General features: G+C 44.2%; 2 long non-coding RNA genes across 2 annotated transcripts; one reads left to right on the top strand and one right to left on the bottom strand.

Annotated features, from left to right (window-relative positions):
* The first annotated feature begins 228 nt into the window (after positions 1–228).
* On the top strand, positions 229–6,858 carry LOC146684925 (uncharacterized). The gene is made up of 2 exons (XR_014917310.1): positions 229–431; positions 3,436–6,858. It is a non-coding gene; the product is annotated as an uncharacterized LOC146684925 (long non-coding RNA).
* Positions 6,859–13,211: 6,353 nt separating this feature from the next.
* Positions 13,212–13,781, bottom strand: LOC146684924 (uncharacterized). Its single transcript, XR_014917215.1, has 3 exons — positions 13,722–13,781; positions 13,478–13,648; positions 13,212–13,398 (listed from the first exon to the last, which is right to left on the bottom strand). It is a non-coding gene; the product is annotated as an uncharacterized LOC146684924 (long non-coding RNA).
* Positions 13,782–23,177: the final 9,396 nt, after the last annotated feature.

The raw sequence follows: 23,177 nt of genomic DNA, 5'->3' as shown, positions 1-23,177 counted from the left end.
ACTCTTGAGCCACGATCACCCTACACATCAGCCCGGCAACATCTTCAACAGGGGACACATGATTGGATGATGGGGTCAGGTGTGGTGTCAGCCTCCCCTGACATCACATCATAAACCCACTGCTCCACCCTCCCCTGCAGCTGAGCCACAAACCACACCCCACACATATTCTTTATAGATATAGCTCTTACAGGTTACTCTAGTGTTTTATATTATAACATATGATAACTTTTCCCCAGAGTCCTGCTGTCCAGAACTCTGAAATCCACCCAGAAATTACAACGCTGTGATCAACAGGGGAACTGCAGTTAACAGGCTGATAGAATTCGACTCATGTTTGCTTATCTTATCATTGTGAGCAGGGGAGACACCTCGCCCAGTACGTCCCCTCACCCACATCGGATCCATCTGAACTCAGCATTAACTACTGGGTAAGGCTCATAGGATCTCATAGTTAGGACCTTTTAATCACAGAGATGAAGCAGACTTCTTTTATAGGGGTTGTTGGCTCTGCAGATCGACACTCCTTTGACTAGTGTCCTGACAAAAAGTAGCTGGAGATGACTGCCGTCTACTAGCCCTCACCTCTGCTACTTCATCTCATTAGACTACAGGGAGTGCAGAATTTTTAGGCAAGTTGTATTTTTGAGGAATAATTTTATTATTGAACAACAACCATGTTCTCAATGAGCCCAAAAAAACTCATTAATTTCAAAGCTGAATGTTTTTGGAAGTAGTTTTTAGTTTTAGCTATTTTAGGGGGATATCTGTGTGTGCAGGTGACTATTACTGTGCATAATTATTAGGCAACTTAACAAAAAACAAATATATACCCATTTCAATTATTTATTTTTACCAGTGAAACCAATATAACATCTCCACGTTCACAAATATACATTTCTGACATTCAAAAACAAAACAAAAACAAATCAGCGACCAATATAGCCACCTTTCTTTGCAAGGACACTCAAAAGCCTGCCATCCATGGATTCTGTCAGTGTTTTGATCTGTTCACCATCAACATTGCGTGCAGCAGCAACCACAGCCTCCCAGACACTGTTCAGAGAGGTGTACTGTTTTCCCTCCTTGTAAATCTCACATTTGATGATGGACCACAGGTTCTCAATGGGGTTCAGATCAGGTGAACAAGGTGGCCATGTCATTAGTTTTTCTTCTTTTATACCCTTTCTTGCCAGCCACGCTGTGGAGTACTTGGACGCGTGTGATGGAGCATTGTCCTGCATGAAAATCATGTTTTTCTTGAAGGATGCAGACTTCTTCCTGTACCACTGCTTGAAGAAGGTGTCTTCCAGAAACTGGCAGTAGGACTGGGAGTTGAGCTTGACTCCATCCTCAACCCGAAAAGGCCCCACAAGCTCATCTTTGATGATACCAGCCCAAACCAGTACTCCACCTCCACCTTGCTGGCGTCTGAGTCAGACTGGAGCTCTCTGCCCTTTACCAATCCAGCCACGGGCCCATCCATCTGGCCCATCAAGACTCACTCTCATTTCATCAGTCCATAAAACCTTAGAAAAATCAGTCTTGAGATATTTCTTGGCCCAGTCTTGACGTTTCAGCTTGTGTGTCTTGTTCAGTGGTGGTCGTCTTTCAGCCTATCTTACCTTGGCCATGTCTCTGAGTATTGCACACCTTGTGCTTTTGGGCACTCCAGTGATGTTGCAGCTCTGAAATATGGCCAAACTGGTGGCAAGTGGCATCTTGGCAGCTGCACGCTTGACTTTTCTCAGTTCATGGGCAGTTATTTTGCGCCTTGGTTTTTCCACACGCTTCTTGCGACCCTGTTGACTATTTTGAATGAAACGCTTGATTGTTCGATGATCACGCTTCAGAAGCTTTGCAATTTTGAGACTGCTGCATCCCTCTGCAAGATATCTCACTATTTTTGACTTTTCTGAGCCTGTCAAGTCCTTCTTTTGACCCATTTTGCCAAAGGAAAGGACGTTGCCTAATAATTATGCACACCTGATATAGGGTGTTGATGTCATTAGACCACACCCCTTCTCATTACAGAGATGCATATCACCTAATATGCTTAATTGGTAGTAGGCTTTCGAGCCTATACAGCTTGGAGTAAGACAACATGCATGAAGAGGATGATGTGGACAAAATACTCATTTGCCTAATAATTCTGCACTCCCTGTAGGCCTTTTCACTCAGAGCAATAACTCACTGGGGAGAAGCCAAACCTGTATGTAAACGTTCCTTTGAGCAACTCCTCAGTGGACCACAGTCCAGCCCCTTTCCAGGAGACTGGTTTCAGAACCAGAGTTTAAGGTGCCACTTCGCCACATCTGGCAAGTATTTGTCAAAGTCACACATTAGTTCCTTTCCCACCAGAGAAGTGTCATTCCATGTCCCTGTAGCCAGTCACAGAAACTGGTCATAGACCACGAGGGCCTTCGCCCCCGACTGCTGCACAGGTCACAGAACATTAGTATCTCACATCTCAGTAATGAAGACAGGCTTAGATGTTACCAGGTTTAAAAGTGACTCATGTGGCAAAGTTTTCTTTTTATATTTCCATTTTCAATTTTATTTATATCTGTCACCTCATTCATACTGTGAGGTAAAGACTGGACAATAATACATTTTGTAGTATAGATTTGTTTAGAGGCAGAAAAAAACACTGTGTTTTGTGATAAAGCAGTAGTATTGTGAGAGTTTTTGAGCTCTCCCACATGGAAAAATTAAGTGCTATACATAAGTCGTGACAGTGACTTCATGGGGGTGGGAGCCAGCTCTCACTTTGTTGCTTCCACTCACTGTCAGCACCTGAGAGCTACATCACATTACTGAAATATAAACAGGAAAACAAAAGCAAATGATGCAAAAAAATATACTTCATATACTTATTACAGTTCTGGTTGCTGCCATAGCAATGAAGACACATGGTTGAGAGTGAGAGTGCTGTAAGGTCGCATGATAGAGAGTGATACAAAGAAAAACTGAATAATGGAAGGTAACAACAAGCACGGGGCCAATAGGGCTGTACTACTGCAACCAGAGTATGTACAGTTACATTTTTAATGCTAGACAACTAGAGGCTACCCCTCTCTGAGTCTGTTAGACGTCTCTTCCTGTTAAAAGGGTGCTCTTACTCCCCACTATTGCAGTGGATGCTCATATGATTGTTGGGTTTCTGTCTCTTATACTATATGATATTTGTGTTGAAACAGTTGAACATGACTGTTGTTGTGAGCTGATAAATGAAACTGAATTGAAATTTAATTAAGTACTCTGCCAATTAAGTATATTTGATAGCTATCAGTGAACAACAGATATAAAAATAATGTGTCAACTCACATTCAGCTGTCAGCTCTCCACATGTGTCAGTTTATCAGTAAATCATTGTGTTTCATGTAGTAAGAAACGTCTTAACTTTTTAATCTCTTAATCCTTTTGACTTTTTAGCCCATCCATCCATCCGTCCGTCCGTCCGTCCTCTTCTTCTGCTCATCCGGGGCCGGGTCACAGGGGCAGCAGCCTAAGCAGAGAAGCCCAGACCTACCTCGCCATGGCCACCTCCTCCACCATGTCCGGGGGAACACCAGGGTTTTCCCAGGCCAGCTGACAGATATAATCCCTCCAGTGTGTCCTGGGTCTGCCCCGGGGCCTCCTCCCGGTGGGACATGCCCAGAACACCTCACTGAGGAGGCGCCCAGGAGGCATTCTTGTCAGATGCCTGAACCACCTCAACTGGCTCCTTTTGATAATGTAAACAGAATTGGTCCTAGCACTGAACCCTGTGGAACTCCATAATTAACCTCAGTGTGTGAAGAGGACTCTCCATTTACATGAACAACTGAAGTCTGTTAGATAGATATGATACAAACCACTGCAGTGCAGTACCTGTAATACCTACAGCGTGCTCTAATCGCTCTAATAGAATATTATGGTCAACAGTATGGAACACTGCACTGAGGTCTAGCAGGATAAGCACACAGAGATGAGTCCACTGTCTGAGGCCATAAGAAGATCATTTGTAACCTTCACTAAAGCTGTTTCTGTGCTGTGATGAGCTCTGAAACCTGACTGAAACTCTTCAAATAAGCCATTCTTGTTAAGGGAATTTAAACAGGTGGATTTAGTGGCAGAAACACACACGGGTTCGGGATAGCGGTGATGCAGATTTATTTACAGTGATAGGGGAATATTTACAAGGGATGGGGCTATACGGGTGGCTGTAGCTCAGGTGGCAGGGCAGGTCAGCCACTAATCAGAAGGTCGGTGGTTCGATCCCAGGCTGCCTCCTGGCTGCATGCCAAATATCCTTGGGCAAGATACTAAGCCCATGTTTGCCTACTGGTGGTGGTCAGAGGGCCCGGTGGCGCCAGTGTCCGGCAGCCTCGCCTCTGTCAGTGCGCCCCAGGGCTACAATTGTAGCTGTGGCTACAATGTAGCTTGCCACCGCCTGTGTGTGAATGGGTGGATGACTGAATCTAGTGTGAAGCGCTTTGGGGTCCTTAGGGACTAGAAAAGCGCTATACAAATGCAGGCCATTTACCATATACAGTGACAGGGTAAATGTGCGAGGAGACAGGGCCGAGGGGATGAGCTGAGGTATGCGGGAGGATAGATGGCGCACCGGAGCTACCTGAGGACGAGGGACAAACAGAGTTAGGGGATAACGTCGAAAGTCGAGAGTTAAACTTAGGTGGACGGGGAGAGTTGGAGAGCTTACTTGAAACACAGAAATACAGGTATGGGCAGTGGTCACAGGCCGGTGTGAGGTAAATCTCCGTCACAGATCCAAAGAGGCCAACACAAAAGAAACAGGCAGGCGAGCAGGCGGCGAGACAGGCTAGTGCAGAGGGAGAGCAGGCAGGAGACAGATCTTAAAACATGCAGCTCAGGAGCTCATTCATCTTGCAAAAACACGTTACCACTTGTGGAAACGACAAAACTCCGACACCAGACATCCGTCACACACAACTCCATAAATGCTCCCACTGATGACGTCCGATGCACCACAGGTGTGCCGGAATGCCATCAAGCACCGCCCCGCCTACCTGTGCCGAAAAGGGAAACAAAACCCAGGAACAACACACATGCCCAGCAACTCCTAATAATCCCTCTGCAGATGATCTGTTAGCTGTTTGACAACTACTCTTTCAAGGATGTTTGATATGAAAGGAAGGTTGGAGATTGGCCTATAGTTAGCCATTTCCTCTCCAGCTTACGAGTCATCTGCTTTAGGCTACGTGTTTGAGAATTATACCATGGAGTCAGGTACTTCTGATTTGAGACCTTAGTTTTCACCGGAGCTACAGTATCCAGAGTCGTACGTAGTGAGGAGGTGAAATTTTTAACAAGATGATCGACCTCTGTTGGAGTAGCGTTCAGGTAGCTGCTCTGCTCTATGTTGGTACAGGGCATTGAAGATAATAACAGTGGGTGGATTATATTCTTAAACTTAGTTACAGCGCTTTCAGAAAGACATCTACTGTGATAAAGTCTACTCCCCACTGCTGTGTAATCAATTATTGTAAATGTTATCAGGAAATGATCAGACAGGAGAGGGTTTTCAGGAAACACTGTTAAATGTTCAGTTTCTATGCCATATGTTAAAACAAGATCTAGAGTGTGATTAAAGTGATGGGTGGGTTCTTTTACATTTTGAGAGAAGCCAACTGAGTCTAATAATAGATGAAATGCCATGTTGAGGCTGCCATTATTAGCATCTACATGAATGTTAGAATCACCCACAATAATTATTTTATCTGAGCTGAGAATTAAATCAGATAAAAAGTCTGAGAAATCAGACAGAAACTCTGTGTAAGGCCCAGGTGGACGATAGATGATAACAAATAGGCCTGGTTTTTGAGTTTTCCAGCTGGGGTGGACAAGGCTAAGCATCAGGCTTTCAAATGAATTAAAAGTCGGTCTGGGTCTTTGGTTGATTGATAGGCTGGTGTTGAGGCAAGAGTAAGGCAAAGTAAATCGATTTGTTGAACAATTATTAATTCATGTACTAACAAAGACTTGGAAGAGAGAGAGACCTAGTGTTTAATAATCCACATTTCACTGTTTTACTCTTTGGTGCAGATGTGGATACTTTTTGTTCTTTCTTTGTGATTTTTTTTTATGTTTAAGTTGTTTCTCCTCACAGGAGAGGCTGATGGCTGATGACAAAACACACAGACAAAACACGGACAGATGGGACAGCTAGATGCAACAATGCATCTTAGATGATGTGGAGTAACAGAAAATGCTAACTTTGGGGCTTTAAAATGCTGAGTCAAGAAAGCATCATGGTGGCTTTATCTGTCTTTTATATTTTGTTTATACAGATACAGATCCAGCTTTTCACTGATAATGAGGACCGAGATAACTGCCAATATCCAGCAAAACTTTATATTTTTGTTGTCGTTTTAATTGAGAGATTACATCCATGTGAATGTAACTATGGGCAACCTATAGCCTTAACCATGTTTTCTTTTATTGCGACCATAGAGACAAGGGTCTGCAAACTGTGATAATGGGCTTATTTAAAGCCAAAAATGGGCTTTACTCAAACCCAACTGAGGAGCATTTGTTCCTTCACCTATCAAAACTTTTCCATCGTCAGAAATGGTTTTGTTCTTTTGATTTCAACAGGAATTTTAAACACTGTATATATGGAACATTTGCAGCCTCTCTGCCATAAACAAATAATGCGTGATTGTTTAGGCTGGAAGACTTTAAATTATGGTGTGTTGTATTTTTCTGAGCCAGTTTCCTCCATATAGACAGCCTATCTCACTCATTTTGCAAAAGACATTAGTTTTCTTCTGGATTGGAGTTTTTTTAATTACATTTTTGTATTGCATATTAATGAAATTATATTTTGTGTCATTTTTCATGTATCCACTGGTTAAAAAAAAAAAAAAAAAAAATCAGACATATTCAGACTCTGTAGCTGGACAGAAAGTGTCTCATCTCAGCTGTCTTTTCAGGGCAGTGTTCACAAGCCTTTATCACCTCCAGTTAATCAATTCACTCCAGAGGAAACTCCAGACAAAAGACACCAATAGACAAGCATCTCTCTTTCTCCATCCATGCAGTTCTACATTAGCAGTACTGGCCTTCAGGTTGCCTTGGTAACGCAGGTTGTAATCGTGTCTGAGTCAGAAGCTAAAGTGAATGTCCCTGAAACTTGTAAAAGATATTTATCCGGAAGGAGAGCAGTGAAAAAAAAATACAGGCAGAACTCGGCTCCAACACAAAACCTCTGAAGGCAAACAGAGGAGCAGAAAGAAGGCAAGGTCAGACCCTTCCCCCAACGCCCCCTTCCACCCCACCACCGAATATCCACCTCCACATGCTCACGATTTTTAAACACACACACACACACACACACACACACACACACACACGAGTTTGAATGTGCGGCTCTTTAAATCAGAAACGTAAACTGTTACATCAGTGCATTGTACTGATAATGAATTCACGTTGCAAGTATATCACCAGAGATCTTTAGGGCCACTGCACATGAGCTCCAACTCATCACTTTTATCTCCAAATAGAGACTTATCGATAAGTGAGTGCTTGGAAGTGTCATTTAGAGCATATTTTTCCAACTCAGCCACAAGAGGTCAGGAGAGAATGCTGCTTTTCAAGTGCTCGGACTAAAGCCATTGTAATAAAATGTCCTACATTATGTGCAATGTGAAACATTTTTTATTACGCTCTCATTATGACGAGCACAGCGAATCCTTATTTAGAAGCACTAAAAGAGGAATAGTGCTTCTATCTATCTGAGTTCAGAATGATTGTACAACACACTGTTTATGGTGCTGGTTAATGTTCAGTTCAATTCAATCAGGTTTTATTTATATAGCACCAAAAACTACAGTAACACAGAGAAAGCAGAACAATTAGACGACCCCCTATGACAGGGGTCGGCAACCTGCGGCTCTTTAGTCCTTATAGTGCGGCTCCGCGTGGTTTGGGAAAATAAATTAGAAGTATTTAGCTGAAGTGTAATTTATTTATGTTAGTTCTTTTTTTAACTTGCACTTCTAAGTTGGAAGATTATTGTGATATTGAAATATAAAAATACAATTATATTCTATTATTTTTTCATCGCTCAAAATAAGCGTCACACTCGCGGAAGCCGATGTACCAGCCAAAACGCCGTGCATTTATCCAGACTTTCAACCCCAGGTAGGCCAATTATGGATCCACATTATGTCAGCAGCTATTCTCCTCCGTGAACTATGTTAAAAACAAACACCGCTCACGCCTCACAGATGACAGCTTACAGTCCTGCGTAAAGATAAAAGTGACTTCGTACAGCCTCGATTTGCAGACACTGTGCGCAGAGGTTCAGGAGCAGAAGTTCCATTGTAAACATATCACGGCAGACCCGACAATGTTTGCATGAACACGCTTTTTAGCATCTCTCTATTGACCACTTTTCACACACGGTTGCTGTACGCATACAGCCGGCTGTAGCTTTTCAGCTCACAGCCCGACACATACCAACACAACAGCAGAGATAGCACAGACGTTAAGGCGGCGAGGCGTGATTGCGGGTGCCGCTCAGCTGCGTCCGCCTCCCCTGCAGCGGCGCGGCAGACGACGCCCCGCCACACATATTAACCAGGTAAAATACATATTTAGGCAGAATTTTGCAAATATCTATTTTTCATCTTTTAGCAGCATAGTGCTTTTTTTCCAATAATTTTTTTTAAAAGTCAGGTCAAGGCTCCAAAAGCCCAAAGGGTGGCAGCTCACAACAGTTTTTGTTTGCTGGATCATTTTAGTTCAGCTGGGTGTCTTTCCTTTTGTTATATTTCTTTAAGAGTTCAAAATGTGTTAATTACAGAAATAAAATGTAATTTTCTCATTAGCACTTCAAGGATTTCATAAGCAACACACCTTAGTTGTTCACACAAAGCATAAATATCGCGCGGTGCCCCGCGCTTCACTCGGACTTTCTGACCACGTCATGATCCACCTAATCCCTGCGTACAGACAGAGGCTGAAGCTCTCCAAACCTGTCATGAGGACAAAAAAACTGTGGAGCAATGAGGCCGTGGAGGAGCTTCGCACGTGTTTGGAGTCCACAGACTGGGACACAATGAAGGCTGCTTCTAACAGCTTGGACGAGTTTACGGACACTGTCACCTCCTATATCCACTTCTGTGAGGACAGCATTGTGCCATCACGCACCAGGGTGAGTTATAACAATGACAAACCCTGGTTTACTCCTAAACTCAAAAAGCTGTGGCTGGAAAAGAGAAAGGCGTTCAGAAGTGGAAACAGGGACTGCTACAGAGAGGCCAAGTACAGGTTTACTAAAGAAGTGGACATTGCTAAACATCAGCACTCTGAGAAGATGCAGCAGCAGATCTCAGAGAATGACTCGGCCTCTGTGTGGAAAGGTTTTAGGAATATCACCAACTACAAGCCTAAAACCCCCCACTCCACTGATGACTTGCTCTTGGCCAACACCCTCAACGACTTTTACTGCCGTTTTGACGAGCCATCAGGCAGCCTTCACACCTCCAACGGCCCCAACAATAGAGGCACTTTGGACACTAATTCCCCCACCTCTCCCCCCTCCATAGAGCCATCACCACCTTCAAACTGTTCACCTACAACACCCCCCTCCTCACCCCACACAAAAGAGGATTTCACACCACCTCCTCCCACCACAACTCTTCATATTCATGAAGCAGATGTGAGGAAGCAGTTTAAGAGTCTGAATGCTCGAAAAGCTCCCGGCCCAGACGGTGTGTCTCCTGCCACCCTCAGACACTGTGCAAACGAGCTGGCCCCAGTGTTTTCTGGCATTTTCAACTCCTCACTGCAGGCATGTCATGTGCCTGCCTGCTTCAAGTCCTCTACCATAATCCCTGTCCCCAAGAAACTTAGGATCACTGGACTAAATGACTACAGACCCGTGGCTCTGACATCTGTGGTCATGAAGTCATTTGAGCGCCTAGTTCTCTCCCATCTCAAGACCCTCACGGCCCCCCTCCTGGACCCCCTGCAGTTTGCATACAGAGCCAACAGGTCTGTAGATGACGCCATCAACATGGCCCTACACTTCATCCTGCAGCATCTGGACTCCCCAGGAACCTACGCCAGGATCCTGTTTGTGGACTTCAGCTCTGCCTTCAATACCATCCTTCCAGACCATCTCCGAGGCAAGCTTTCCCAGATGAATGTGCCTGATCCCATCTGCCGGTGGATCACTGACTTCCTGACGGACAGGAAACAGCATGTGAGGCTGGGAAAGAATGTCTCGGACTCCCGGACCATCAGCTCCCCTCAGGGCTGTGTTCTTTCTCCTCTGCTCTTCTCCCTGTATACTAACTGCTGCACCTCCACCCACCAGTCTGTCAAGCTAATCAAGTTTGCAGATGACACCACCGTTATTGGACTCATCTCGGACGGGGATGAGTCTGCCTACAGGAGGGAGGTTGAACGTCTGGTGTCCTGGTGCAGCCACAACAACCTGGTGCTGAATGCCCAGAAGACAGTGGAGATTACTGTGGACTTCAGGAAGCACACAGCCCCACTCCTCCCCATCATCCTGACTGACACCCCCATCACCTCTGTGGACTCATTCCGCTTCCTGGGTACCACCATCACTCAGGACCTGAAGTGGGAGCCCACCATCACCTCCGTCATTAAGAAAGCCCAGCAGAGGATGTACTTCCTGAGGCAGCTGAAGAAATTCAACCTGCCAACACGGACGATGATGCAATTCTACACTGCAATCATCGAGTCCATCCTCACCTCCTCCATCACCGTGTGGTACGCTGGAGCCACTATCAGGGACAAACAGAGACTGCAGCGTGTTGTGCGCTCTGCTGAGAAGGTGATTGGCTGTAGACTCCCATCTCTGCAGGACCTGTACACCTCCAGGACACTGGGGTGTGCAGCTCGGATCTCAGCTGACCCTTCTCACCCTGGATACAGTCTGTTTGACCTGCTCCCCTCAGGCGGGAGGCTCCGGTCCATTCGCACCAGAACCTCTCGCCATAAGAACAGTTTCTTCCCCTCTGCTGTTGGACACATGAACAATAAACGTACGACTGTTCCCACCACTAACACATGACCCTACGCTGTGTTCACTGCATCATTCCATGTTTTGGCACTGATCACCACCTGCACTCATGTATATATCTTTCTACGTAGCACTTTTAATTCTTATTCTTACTTTTATTTTTTCATGTCTATTTAAGCGCAATTTATAACAGTATGGTTGCACTGAAGCACCGCAGCAATTTCCTAATGTTGTAAACCTGCTCAACATTTGGCAATAAAACCCTTTCTGATTCTGCTTCTGATAAAGGTCAAAAACAATATATACAGTGTTATCTTCATTTTAGATGTCAAAAAGTATTTGCGGCTCCCAGTGTTTTTGTTTGCGTGGAAACCGGGTCCAAATGGCTCTTTGGATGTGAAAGGTTGCTGACCCCTGTCCTATGAGAAAGCACTTTGGTGACAGAGGAAAGGAAAAACCAGGATCAGGAAGGGGCGGCCATGGGCCATGACCAGTGGTGGCTGAGGGGAGGGAGACAGGACAAAAGACCCTTTGTGGAAGAGAGCCAGAGATTATTAACTATTAATTTAATGGAAAGTGGTGTATAAACACATGGTGTTATACACATGAGGTGAGAGAAGGAGAAACTCTCAGTGCATCATGGGCCTGGCTAACTTACATTAACCAGAGTTAATCAGTACTAAAATGTAACATTGGCTCAATCTGGGAATGGTTGTGTTAGCCCTGCAACAGACTGGGAACCAGTCTAGGGTTTTCCATGCCCATGACAGTCACATTTACATTTACTCAAGTACAAATGGAAACAGTAAAATTTGTGTTGTTTTGAAAAACGCTGAAAAATATTTCATTGTGTGATGTTTTTCTGTTTCACAGACAGGGAGCTCCTGCCAGCAATCTAGCCTACCGTAACAAGCACATTAAGCACCAGTTACTTGGGAATGGCATGACTGTTAGTGTCCAACAACAGGATCGTTTTAGAGAACTGCACTGAAATATTCTTAAATTTTTCAAAAGTCTCATGTTCCCATTCTTGAAACTTAATAATGAACAAACAACATAGCTGTTTAAAAAGTGACATCATCCATGTTTAAATTACAGCATTATTCACCTGTTTATATTTCATCTGTTTAATTTCCTGGTGGGATTCAAATTTTTATTTGTAGTTTCTGACTGCTGAAGTAACACTGGTGTAGTAATCTAATAGTCCTGAGCTGTCTACTAGAGAAATAAGCCTTTTGCACACCGGTCACATAAAATCTGCAAAATCTCTAGCCTCAGTAAAGTTTTTGTGTGTAAATCTGTGATTCAGCTTAACCGATCTTTCTTGTGACTAGTTTTCCCGGACCCGTAACCTACCCACTGTGTGGACGTGTGTGGAGAAGAGAGCACGTGTGAGGAGAGAGCTTCCCCTTCCCGGATTTCCCCCCCTGGACCCTAGGAACCCCCAGATTCCCCACTGTATATATTCTGCACCTGGTAATTGTGGAAATAAAACTCTGGTTTTGGAACTGAATTCTGCTCTGCACTTGAGTCCCTGCCATCGCTTGTGACAAGATCACTACATTTGGCAACAAGTGTGCTTGTAACAAACTGTGCACCGGGACTGAATATACAATGAAGTGGAAATTGTAAAATAATGTTATTTCACCTGAAACACACTGCTAGATGCTACACCTGGCCAGCTGGCTATCGAAAAATAATTCTCTGCCTCCTCAGATGTGGTCTTAACTCTGCCAACAAGAAAACCTGCCCTGCTGACGTCTGATGTCAAATATAGCCATGAGCCATGGATTCTCCCTGCTGCTGCCTTCTCCTGAGAACTGGGTGGACCAAGAATCTCAGATTCTTACTTTTGTTGATAGAAACATCAAAGCCAACTCATCATGGCTTTTTTCCCCCCACAGTACAGTTTTTGAGAATGAATTTTCCACAAAAGTAATATTGATTCCACCAGGGCCCTAACACCTTCCTCTGGTCCAGGAGGGATGAACAGCATTCCGGTAAGTTGCCAAGGGGAATACGCCAGGCCATGGTGAACTCTGAACCTTAGTCCACCAAACACCAAACCATCTGTGATGGCGAGGGACAGGTGACAAGTGAGTTGTGATGCTCGCATGGTGTCACGGCTCAACGGCACGAGGGAGCAGGGATGGACACAGGCGCAGAAACCAACCCGGAAGCGAGGTGACAGAAAACAAATGATTTATTTCCGCCCACAGGTAAACAAAGGTGAAACACAAAGCGACGCCACCACACTAGTGGCGCGTAGGATTCGTCGGTGATAATGAGGGCGACCTAGACACCTCTAGGAGACGGCTGAACAGCGGGGACAGCGGGGAGGTAGAAACAGGACTAGGTAGGGGCCGGGGGCACTGGAACAAGAGGAGATCACGATCAGAGGGATCCAGCAGACAACCAATAATCCTCCGCAGTTGAATTGAATTGCCTTACTTGGTTTCAGATGGAGGGGACAGGTGGAGCGGAAAACCCGGAAGCGGTCGAGGCGTGGGGAGGCAGGCAGGTGAGCGGTGGGCCGGCAGGCCACGTTGTGTAAGCAGCTGGCGGCCCAGGTCCAGGAGGACGGGAGCGAGGGGAACAAGATCTCCACTCCGGGTGCTATCGCTGAGGACAAGAAAAGACAGGTCAGTCATCACACGGCGTTAAGACAAGGTTTAGGATGCTCCACTGAACTAACATGGGAATAGCAGATACTCAGGCGATGAGTGGTTGAGAGCGCAGGTCTGATATACCGCTGGCACGATTGCTCACAGGTGGTCAGCCAGGGAGGGGCAACCGGACTCCGCCTAAAGGAGGAGGAGCCGCTGTCTGAGACCTGCAGGTGCCCAACCAGACCATGACACATGGAAGAGGAACACACCCAGTTGCTTGTGAAAAAAGCCGTCGAGAAATTCTTTCCTTATCCATGATTGGTCGTATAAATTCCATAAAAATGGTCTCTCTTCCTAGATTTTTATATATTTGCCAGAACCTTCCTATTTATCTCACTTCCTCTTTCTCCAAGGAATTGGACTCGATTATCACTTCTTAGATATGGAACAACAAGAATCCTAAGATTTTGAAACCAAATGTACACAAATCCAAACTGAAGGGAGATCTGAGTTTACCAATATTCAAACATTATTACTGGGCTGCAAATCTACGAGCGTTGTCCTTCTGGCACCAGACGTCCCCAGACGTCTTAGTAATTCTAACAACCCCCTTTGGGTTAAAATGGAGGCTGACGTAGTAAGGGACTCCTCTTTAGAGGCCCTGCTTTTCTCAAGAGTGCGGGAGGCTGACAGTTTTAAGAAAGTTTTGTTCCAAAACAATCTGTGCGTATTTTGAACCAAATTAGAGGTTTCCTTGAGCTGCTAAACTCACATTCACATTTTTACCGTTACCTACAAATTAGGCATTTTGTGCAATCCAATATCAAGAATTATCAAGATATTACAAATGAACATAACTTTTTAATGTGCTCCTGGGCCCTCCTTACTTCAAACATCTGATTTCTACAGTTGTACATTTGTTTGATGACAGTGTTGAGGCGCGGACTACGAGGATAAGAGATGCTTGGAGGGAGAAACTGGATATAGAAATATCAGAATAAATGTGGGACAAGTGCTTATCAAAAATTCATTCCTGCTCTGTTAACAGCAGACATCAATTAATACAATTTAAAGTTGTCCATCGGCTGCATTACTCCAAGGCTTGACTACACAAAATTTACTCTTTGACTTCCCCCATATGTGACAGATGTAAAATATCAGATAGCACACTGGCTCATGCTTTTTGGCATTGTCCCTCATTGACTAATTTCTGGTCCAGAATATTTGATTGGTACTCTAAAGCTTATGGAATCTTCATCCCACCCAATCCAGAAATTGCAGTTTTTGGCTGCATATGTTTCAGAACTATTGCTGCAACTACGCAGGTGCCAGTCAAACATGTACCATGGTGCTGCGGTTTCTCTGTTTGTTACATATTCATGATATTTGATTTACTCTGGATACTGGTAGTTCTTATTATTACTGTGCTATTTCTCGTCTTCTTGTCTGAGCACCTGAGCTGTATTTGTTTGTTGATGGGGTTTTTCTGATTTGAAAAATGTAAATAAGATATTGCAAAAGGAAATGTTTTTCCATGTGCCTCACTAATACACCATGGCGGTGTATATGAGATATGAAAAAACTCTGGAGCGAATAATGACCTGAGTCGGGGGATCTGGGGGAACGTGTGCCGGTGGTGAGCGTCCTGCCCTGAATGGTAAACGGACTGATTCTTATATAGCGCTTTTCTACTCTCCTGGAGTACTCAAAGCGCTCTATACAACATGCCTCATTCACCCATTCACACCCACTCATACAAGCACTTCTAAACTCAAGTGCAAACTAAACTACATTCACACACATTCATACTCCGATGAACGCATCAGAGGGCAACTTGGGGTTAGTATCTTGCCCAAGGATATTTGGCATGCAGACTGGGGAAGCCAAGGATCGAACCACCAACCTTCTGATCAGTAGCTGATCTGCTCTACCACCTGGGCCACCCCTAGCTGGTGAACCAGCAGGCCATTCCTAAAGTGCCCACTACCTTCCACTGAGGTTTCGTTGGAGAACATTTGCATGGAAATCATTTGGCCATTTCACCACAGTGCAAAGGGAAATAATTTTTTTGTTATTTCTTGTGGTTTATGCAATGCAATATTCCCAAGCAGTGCCGCTGAGCAACATCTGTTGTTCACACTGTGGGAGATGCCCCAGGCCTCCATGGGATTGTCTCCCTTTGAGTTACTGTTCGGCAGGAAGCTGCAAGGGGTGTTGCACCTAATTAAGAAGACTGGGAGGAAGGCCCAAGGACAGCTGAGAATGGATTTCAGTGTGTTCTGGACCTGAGAGCAAAGCTTGGGTAGGTTGTCATGGCAGAATGTTCTCCAGGCTAAGGAACGGCAGCAGTGCCCGTAATACAGTGGGGCTAGACTCATTTTAACAGGGACATAAAGTACTAGTATTGCTCCCTTCTTCTAGCTAAAAATTACTTGCCAAGTGGCAAGGACCCTTTGTGGTCACACAGGGAGTAGGGGGCATTACTACAAGGTTGTGCAGTCAGACAAAGGAGGAGCCACACAGGTATATCACCTTAACCTCCTCAAAGTGTTCTTCTCTAGTGAGCCTGGTGAAAGAAGGAGATTAGGGCCAGAGCTGGCAAGTTCCACCATTTCTGCCTCCCTCCATCTCACACAGACCCACAGAGTGGATGTTGCTGCACTGCAAAAGCAATTTGTAGACATGTTCTCCGGCCTGTCTGGTCACACCAACCTCATAGAGCACCATTGTGAAGCATGCCCTTGTGCAACTGTCACTAAGCACAGATCCTCACAGGGCTGCATTCGGAGCCTCTTATTGGAGCGTACACCAACCCACCCAACCAACCAACGTCATTGTCAAGTATACCGATAACATCACCATGTCTGGGATCATCTCTGATGGAGATTAGACAGGGCAGAGAAAAAATTGTCCTGTTGGTGCTCAGAAAATAACCTAATGGTGAACGTCCTTAAAAGAAAAGCCATAATGGTCTTCAGGAGACACAAACTCAAGCTACTCACACACACACACGGACTCTAGTCAGACCAAGTCTTTTTCTTTGCACTACTTCCAAGCACTTTGCAACTTTTTCTCTAATGTCTACCTTTCTATTTAAAAATCATCTCTGTTTTTGTATATCCCTTTTGATTCTATATATTTCTCCTGTGTGCTATTCATTCCTGAGGTATTCAGTGAACACATTTGTACTGCTAGACGCTCATGGAGTGCAGTCAGCTTTTTCAGCTGGTGTGAATCATGCTGGGGGCCTGGTGCTGCCCAACTCTTCATACTGGAGAACCTTTCTTGGATGTCTGCCACTGTGAAGTTTTATGGAGGTTGCTGTGGTCTGCGGCAATGCTCACTAGCCACTGAGCAGTGCCGTTATGGGTTGCGTCCTTCTCCCATATGCTCTTCCAGTATTGCTTTGTCTCCAGCCTCGGTGGTGCTGTTCTCATCTTGTTCTCCTGCCCCTGAGAGTACACCTTGGATGGTTCTGTGGAGAACAAGAAAGAAATTGTCAGAATGGGCAAAACACTAACTACTGGTAAAAGCAGTTGCTTGGGGCTGTAAGATCAGAAGAAGAAGAAGAAGTGTAGTCGGATGGATCACCGCAGATCACGCCCCACCACACCCATTAAATGGCAACACGCTTATAAAGAAAATGCATTTGAACAGAAGAGTTGAGTATTTGTGTCCACTTGTCAGATCTTTTCTGGCAGTCCTGAAAAGCTCATTCTGCCACTGGTGCTTCGTATTAGGTGGCCAATGTGCTGCTAATCAGGTAACTGATTGGTGCATGATTAGCAGTATCTGTAAGCATGGACTCGGCTACAACGGTCAGTTGGTCTCAGCTCCAAACATGCCACATTTGACTGATCTGGGCCTGTGCCACAGGATGATTTCACACAGGTGTTCTTCAAACCAGCTTGATGTAGGAATATTTAGAGTGAGCACTAACATTTGCTCCAAATTGAAGGACAATATAATTAGGAATGTCAGAGACAGACGGTGAACATCCCATGGAAACAAAACCACAAGAAGACTGTTTCCTCACCCTGTCTGCATTTAGGAACTGTAAGCAGTTTTCTACAGATTTGCAGTCAAGGTTTGCTGGACGATGTGGCAGACATTTCTCTACTCAGAGAATCCAAAGATTAGGATGTAAATAAACAGAAAAATAAAATGCAAACCATATAACAAACCAATCAGGCATAAAATTATGACCACTTGCCTAATATTGTCTGTCCTTTTGCTTCCAAAACAGCCCTGAGTCATCGAGGCATGGACTTCTCTAGACAGCTGAAGGTATGCTGTGATATCGGGCACCAAGATGTTAGCAACAGATCGTTTAAATCCTGTAAGCTGCAAGGTAGGTATTACAATCACATGGTGAAGGCAGATGGTGTGTATTTTTGTGAGGACCACAGGAGGCAAAAACTGGGAAAAACTAAATAAATAAATGCAAAACCCGAAACACAAGAACACCTTGGAAGCCAAGGAAGGATTCACAAGAGAAACACAGCTGCACCGACCAAGGCGAAACTGATGCAACATATACACACAAGAGGGAGATCAGGGAAGTGGAAACACGTGGAGAAACAGCTGGGACCAATCAGGTGCGACGACACAGTGGGAAGCAAAACTGAGCACACTGAACATGGGACGCAAGACTGTCAAAATAAAACAGGAAACATGGGGACATAGACCTGAGACACACAGGCTTAACACAACATGAACAAACAGAGGCAAAAGATGAGACACAAGGTGATGAACAGGGGAAGACACGTAAGAGAAACAGTGACAGGACTTAGATACAAAGGGGGAGAGGGAGAGAGACTGAGGGACAGAGAGACAGGTCACACTGGCGACACAGGAGTGAGACAAACACACAAGAGAAACCTCACAGAGAATAAACCACAATCTGAGCACATACATGCGTGTATTTACATATATATTCATATTGTAAATGCAAGTATGTGTACTTGTGTATATATTGTTTTTTTGTTTTTTTTCTGTATATGTCTGAAATAAAGATACAATACAATGTGAGAAAACCACGTTAATCCATTGGATTGAGATCTGGGGAATTTGGAGGCCAAACCAACACCTCAAACTTGCTGTTTGTCCTCAAACCATTCCTAAACCGTTTTTGCTTTGTGGCAGGGTGCAGTATAACTTTGAAAGAGAAAACCTGGCTATCTATTTAATGTAAAAGAAAATGTGATTTATCAGACTAGGCCACCTTCTTTTGTTGCTCTGTGCTCCAGCTCACAGACACATTGTGGACAGAAATCAGCATGGGCACACTGACTGGTCTGTGGCCATGCAGCACCATACAAACTGTGATGAACTGTGTATTCTGACACCTTTCTATTATAACCAGCATTAAATTTTTCTCTCAATTTAGGCTACAGTAGCTCATCTGTTTGATCAGACCACACGTGGAAGCCTTCGCTTCCCACATGCATCAGTAATCCTTGGCAGCTCATGCACCAGTCACTGGTTCATCTCTGTTTCTTCTTTGTACAAGTTTGATAGATACAAACAGACTGAAGACTGAGAATAAGCCACAAGAGCTGCAGTTTTGGAGATGTTGTGACCCACTGTTTTAGCAATTTGGCCCTTGTTAAACTCACTCAAATCCTTATGCTCGCCCATTTTTCCTGCTTCCATCACATTAACGTTGAGGACAAAATGTTCAGTTGTTCCCTGTAACACAGAGGACCTGCCAAGACTCAGAAGCTTGTGTTTTGCTTTTAATTTCATTCACCATGTCTCTGTGGCTCTTCACTGTGCACTTCAGCACGTTGCAGTGCTCTCTGCTCCAGCAGCTCTCTCGTCCTCTCTGCCCCAGCAGTAACTGAAATAGCGAAGGTATGATTAGATGATGCTCGCCGGCTGCGAAAACCAGCCTGGTCTTCAGCAAGTTTTCTCAAAGTTTTTCTTTGTTTATAGATTTGCAGTTTTTGGTTCAAGTCATCATCAGTATGTGCAGGGGAGGGCAGGAAATAGGTAAAACAGTGATTGTCTAGTGACATGTGGAAACCACGGTGGAGGCGCTGCCAGTGGTATTGGGGAGCTTGTCAAAAATAATGGAATTATGAACACAGAAAAGTAATGTTGAAGTTTGATCCATTATGCAATATCATCTGGGAAGTACCTGATTGGCAATAGCTTAATGTTTTTGTCTGAAAATGATCCCAAACACAATGTCAATACAGTTAAAGCATACATGTGCAGAAGAACACACAGCAGAAGACAGAGAATGGCCTCCCCAGAACCAGGACTGCATTTTGATTGAAGCAGAATGAGATCATCTCATGACAGAGAATAGAACAAAAGGCAGCCAACAGTACTGTCATTCAAGAAGCTCGGAGAACTATTTCTTAAGGCTGCTTAAAGAAATTATAAGAAAGCTTGCCTAAAAGAGTTCATGCTGTGTTGAAGAATAAAGCTCATTAGAGTCAAAGGAGCTTGCAAAGAAAAGCGTCTGGACTTCTTTAAGTTGCTTGAAGACGTTTCACCTCTCATCCGAGAAGCTTCTTCAGTTCTAAGGTCAAATGGTGGAGAGTCCCAGATATAAACCTAGTGGGAGTATCCCCCCACAGAGGGACAAAAGGACCCCCTGATGATCCTCTAATCGCCTGAGCCAAGGTGTGAAACTGGGCGTGGGTCCCAATCAGCCAGAGTTTCGGGTGAGTTCATTGTGAAACCTGGCCCCACCTTATCATGCGAATTCCTGAGGTCAGATGGCCCAGGATGTGAGTGGGCGTTAAGGCGTCTGGGAAGGGATCTCAAAACTGGATTATAGATGGCAGAGAGTTGGTGTCATAAACCCCCGCCTCTGTTCAAAGATGGTCGCTCACAGTGGACATAGATGGCTTCTTTCACTCCTCTTTCAAACCATCTGTCCTCTCTGTCCAAAATGTGAACATTGGCATCCTCGAAAGAGTGTCCTTAACGCCCACTAGGTTTATATCTGGGACTCTCCACCATTTGACCTTAGAACTGAAGAAGCTTCTCGGATGAGAGGTGAAACGTCTTCAAGCAACTTAAAGAAGTCCAGACGCTTTTCTTTGCAAGCTCCTTTGACTACGATGACCTGGATGACTGAGAACCTTCACAGACAAAGCTCATTAGAATTCTGCAAGCTTTGTTTTTTCCTTTGTTTTAATGTATGTACTACAAGTGAAAAGTTTGGACACAGCTTCTCATTTAATGGTTTTTCTTTATTTTCATGACTGTTTACATTGTAGATTCTCACTGAACGCATCAAAAATATGAATGAACACATATGGAACTTTGCTATAAACAAAAAAAGTGTGAAATAACTCAAAACATATTTGATATTTTAGATTCTTCCTAACAGCCCCTTTGCTTTGATTCCTGCTTTGCACACTCTTGGCATTCCATGAGCTTCATGAGGTCGTCTCCTGAAATGGTTTCCAACAGTCTTGAAGGAGTTCCCAGAGATGCTGAGCACTTGTTGGTCCTTTGTGAACAACTCTGCGGTCCATCCCATCCCAAACCATCCCTGGTTTTAGGTCAGGTGACTGTGGAGGCCAGGCCATCTGGGCAGCACTCCATCACTCTCCTTCTTGGTCAAACAGCCGTGACACAGCCTGGAGGTGTGTTTGGGGTCACTGTGCTGTTGAAGAATAAATGATGGTCCAACTAAATGCAAACCAGATCGGATGGCGTGTCACAGCAGGATGCTGTGGTAGCCATGATGGTTCAGTGTGCCTTCAGTTTTGAATAAATCCCCAACTGTATCCCTGCAATGCAACCCCCCACACCATCACACCTCCTCCTCCATGCTTCATGGCGGGAACCATGCATGTAGAGACCATCTGTTAAGTCTAATTGTTTAATGTTGCCATTGTGTTTCTTAAATTTGTATAGTCTTAGTTTAAGCAGTAGGATCAAAGCTATTCCTTTGATCCTGACCACCTCTCCAACCACTCTGTACTGGGGGAGGTTTTATTGTAGATACATCCTATCTGAAAGATCTGTTTCTTTTGATGTAAGCTTCCTGCGTTTACGACCCTTTGGTCAGCAGGAGGTCTCACATACACACACACACACACACACACACACACACACACACACACACACACACACACACACACACACACACTCTTACAGAAGTTCACACATATACATTTACATACAGTGCCTTGTCTTTGTAACCAAAGGGGGTTGCAAGGGGAGGTGTTTTGTAAACTATTGTTTGAAGTTTGTCAATAAAAGGCAGTGAGAGGAGGCCATCATCGTGGTCATTGTCGTGCGGGACACAGATGAGAGGCCTCCCTTGCGCAAGTAATGGATCGATCGACTGTCTTGTTTTCTTCATGATGAATAAGTCTCTAGAATTAGCGGGGTTTGTGGAAACACAGACCCAACACCATCTGTTCACCTTTTCTCCTCTGAACAGCTGATGTAGAGATGTGTCTGCTACTGGAGCTCTGTGTGGCATCTATCTGGGCTCTAATCTGAGCTGCTGTTAACTAGTGATTTCTGAGGCTGGTGACTCAGATGAATTTATCCTCAGCAGCAGAGGGGACTCTGGGTCTTTCTTTCCTGGGGCGGTGAGACAGTTTCATTGTAGCGGTTGATGGTTTTTGCGACTGCACTTGGGGCACATTCAAGTTTTCCAGACTGACCTTCAGTTCTTAAAGTAACGATGGACTGTTGTTTCTCTTTACTTAGCTGATTGGTTCTTGCCATAATATGAATTCTAACAGTTGTCAAATAGGGCTGTCAGCTGTGTACCAACCTGACTGCTGCACAACACAACTGATGGTCCCAACCTCAATAAAGAAGGCAACAAATGAACCCTGACAGACACACCTGTGAAGTGAAACCATTTCAGGTGACGACATCATGAAGCTCACTGAGAGAAGGCAGAGGGTTTGCAGCACTGTCAACAAAGCAAAGGGCGGCTACTTTGAGGAATCTGTGATATAAAACATATTTAGAGTTTTTACCAGTTTTTTTTTTTGCTACATAATTCCATATATCTTGCTTCATATATTTGATGTCTCCAGTTTGTATCTTCAATTTATTAAGTAGTACAAATAAAGAAAAACATACATTAAATAAGGAGGTGTGCCTAAACATTTGACTGGTAGCGTGTATATATATCTATAACTTAAACTAACATTTGAAACAGTAGTAGTATGATGGACCGAGTTGAAAAAGCAGGAGTACCAGAAATTAATAGAAAAATAGAGTTGCCATTTATTTAACCCCAAAATTATATTTACAAAAGTAATAAACTTAAGCTCATAAAAGAAACAAAAAAAAACTAAACCCAGGCAAAAACTGCAAACTTAACAAAACAAATCACTGCCCAAACAAACATGACTGACCTAAACATGAAATGACACACAGGGGTTTATATAATGGCTGATCAGACCACTATGACACACGAGGGGGTAACTAAACAAAACACAGTCGTAAACAAACAATGATGTACAGTCTGGTTTGTTAACAAACAAAAGATCAAAGAAGAAAATCAAAACTACTAAACCTTAAACTCAATATTTAACTAAGTACAA

Source organism: Copadichromis virginalis, linkage group LG20, assembly GCF_057382275.1.
Source record: "Copadichromis virginalis isolate Kocher_CV1m ecotype Utaka linkage group LG20, C_Virginalis_male_GT1.1, whole genome shotgun sequence".
Lineage (NCBI taxonomy): Eukaryota > Metazoa > Chordata > Actinopteri > Cichliformes > Cichlidae > Copadichromis > Copadichromis virginalis.
The sequence above is the reverse complement of the archived record's forward strand: the minus strand, read 5'-3'. Positions and strand labels throughout refer to the sequence as shown.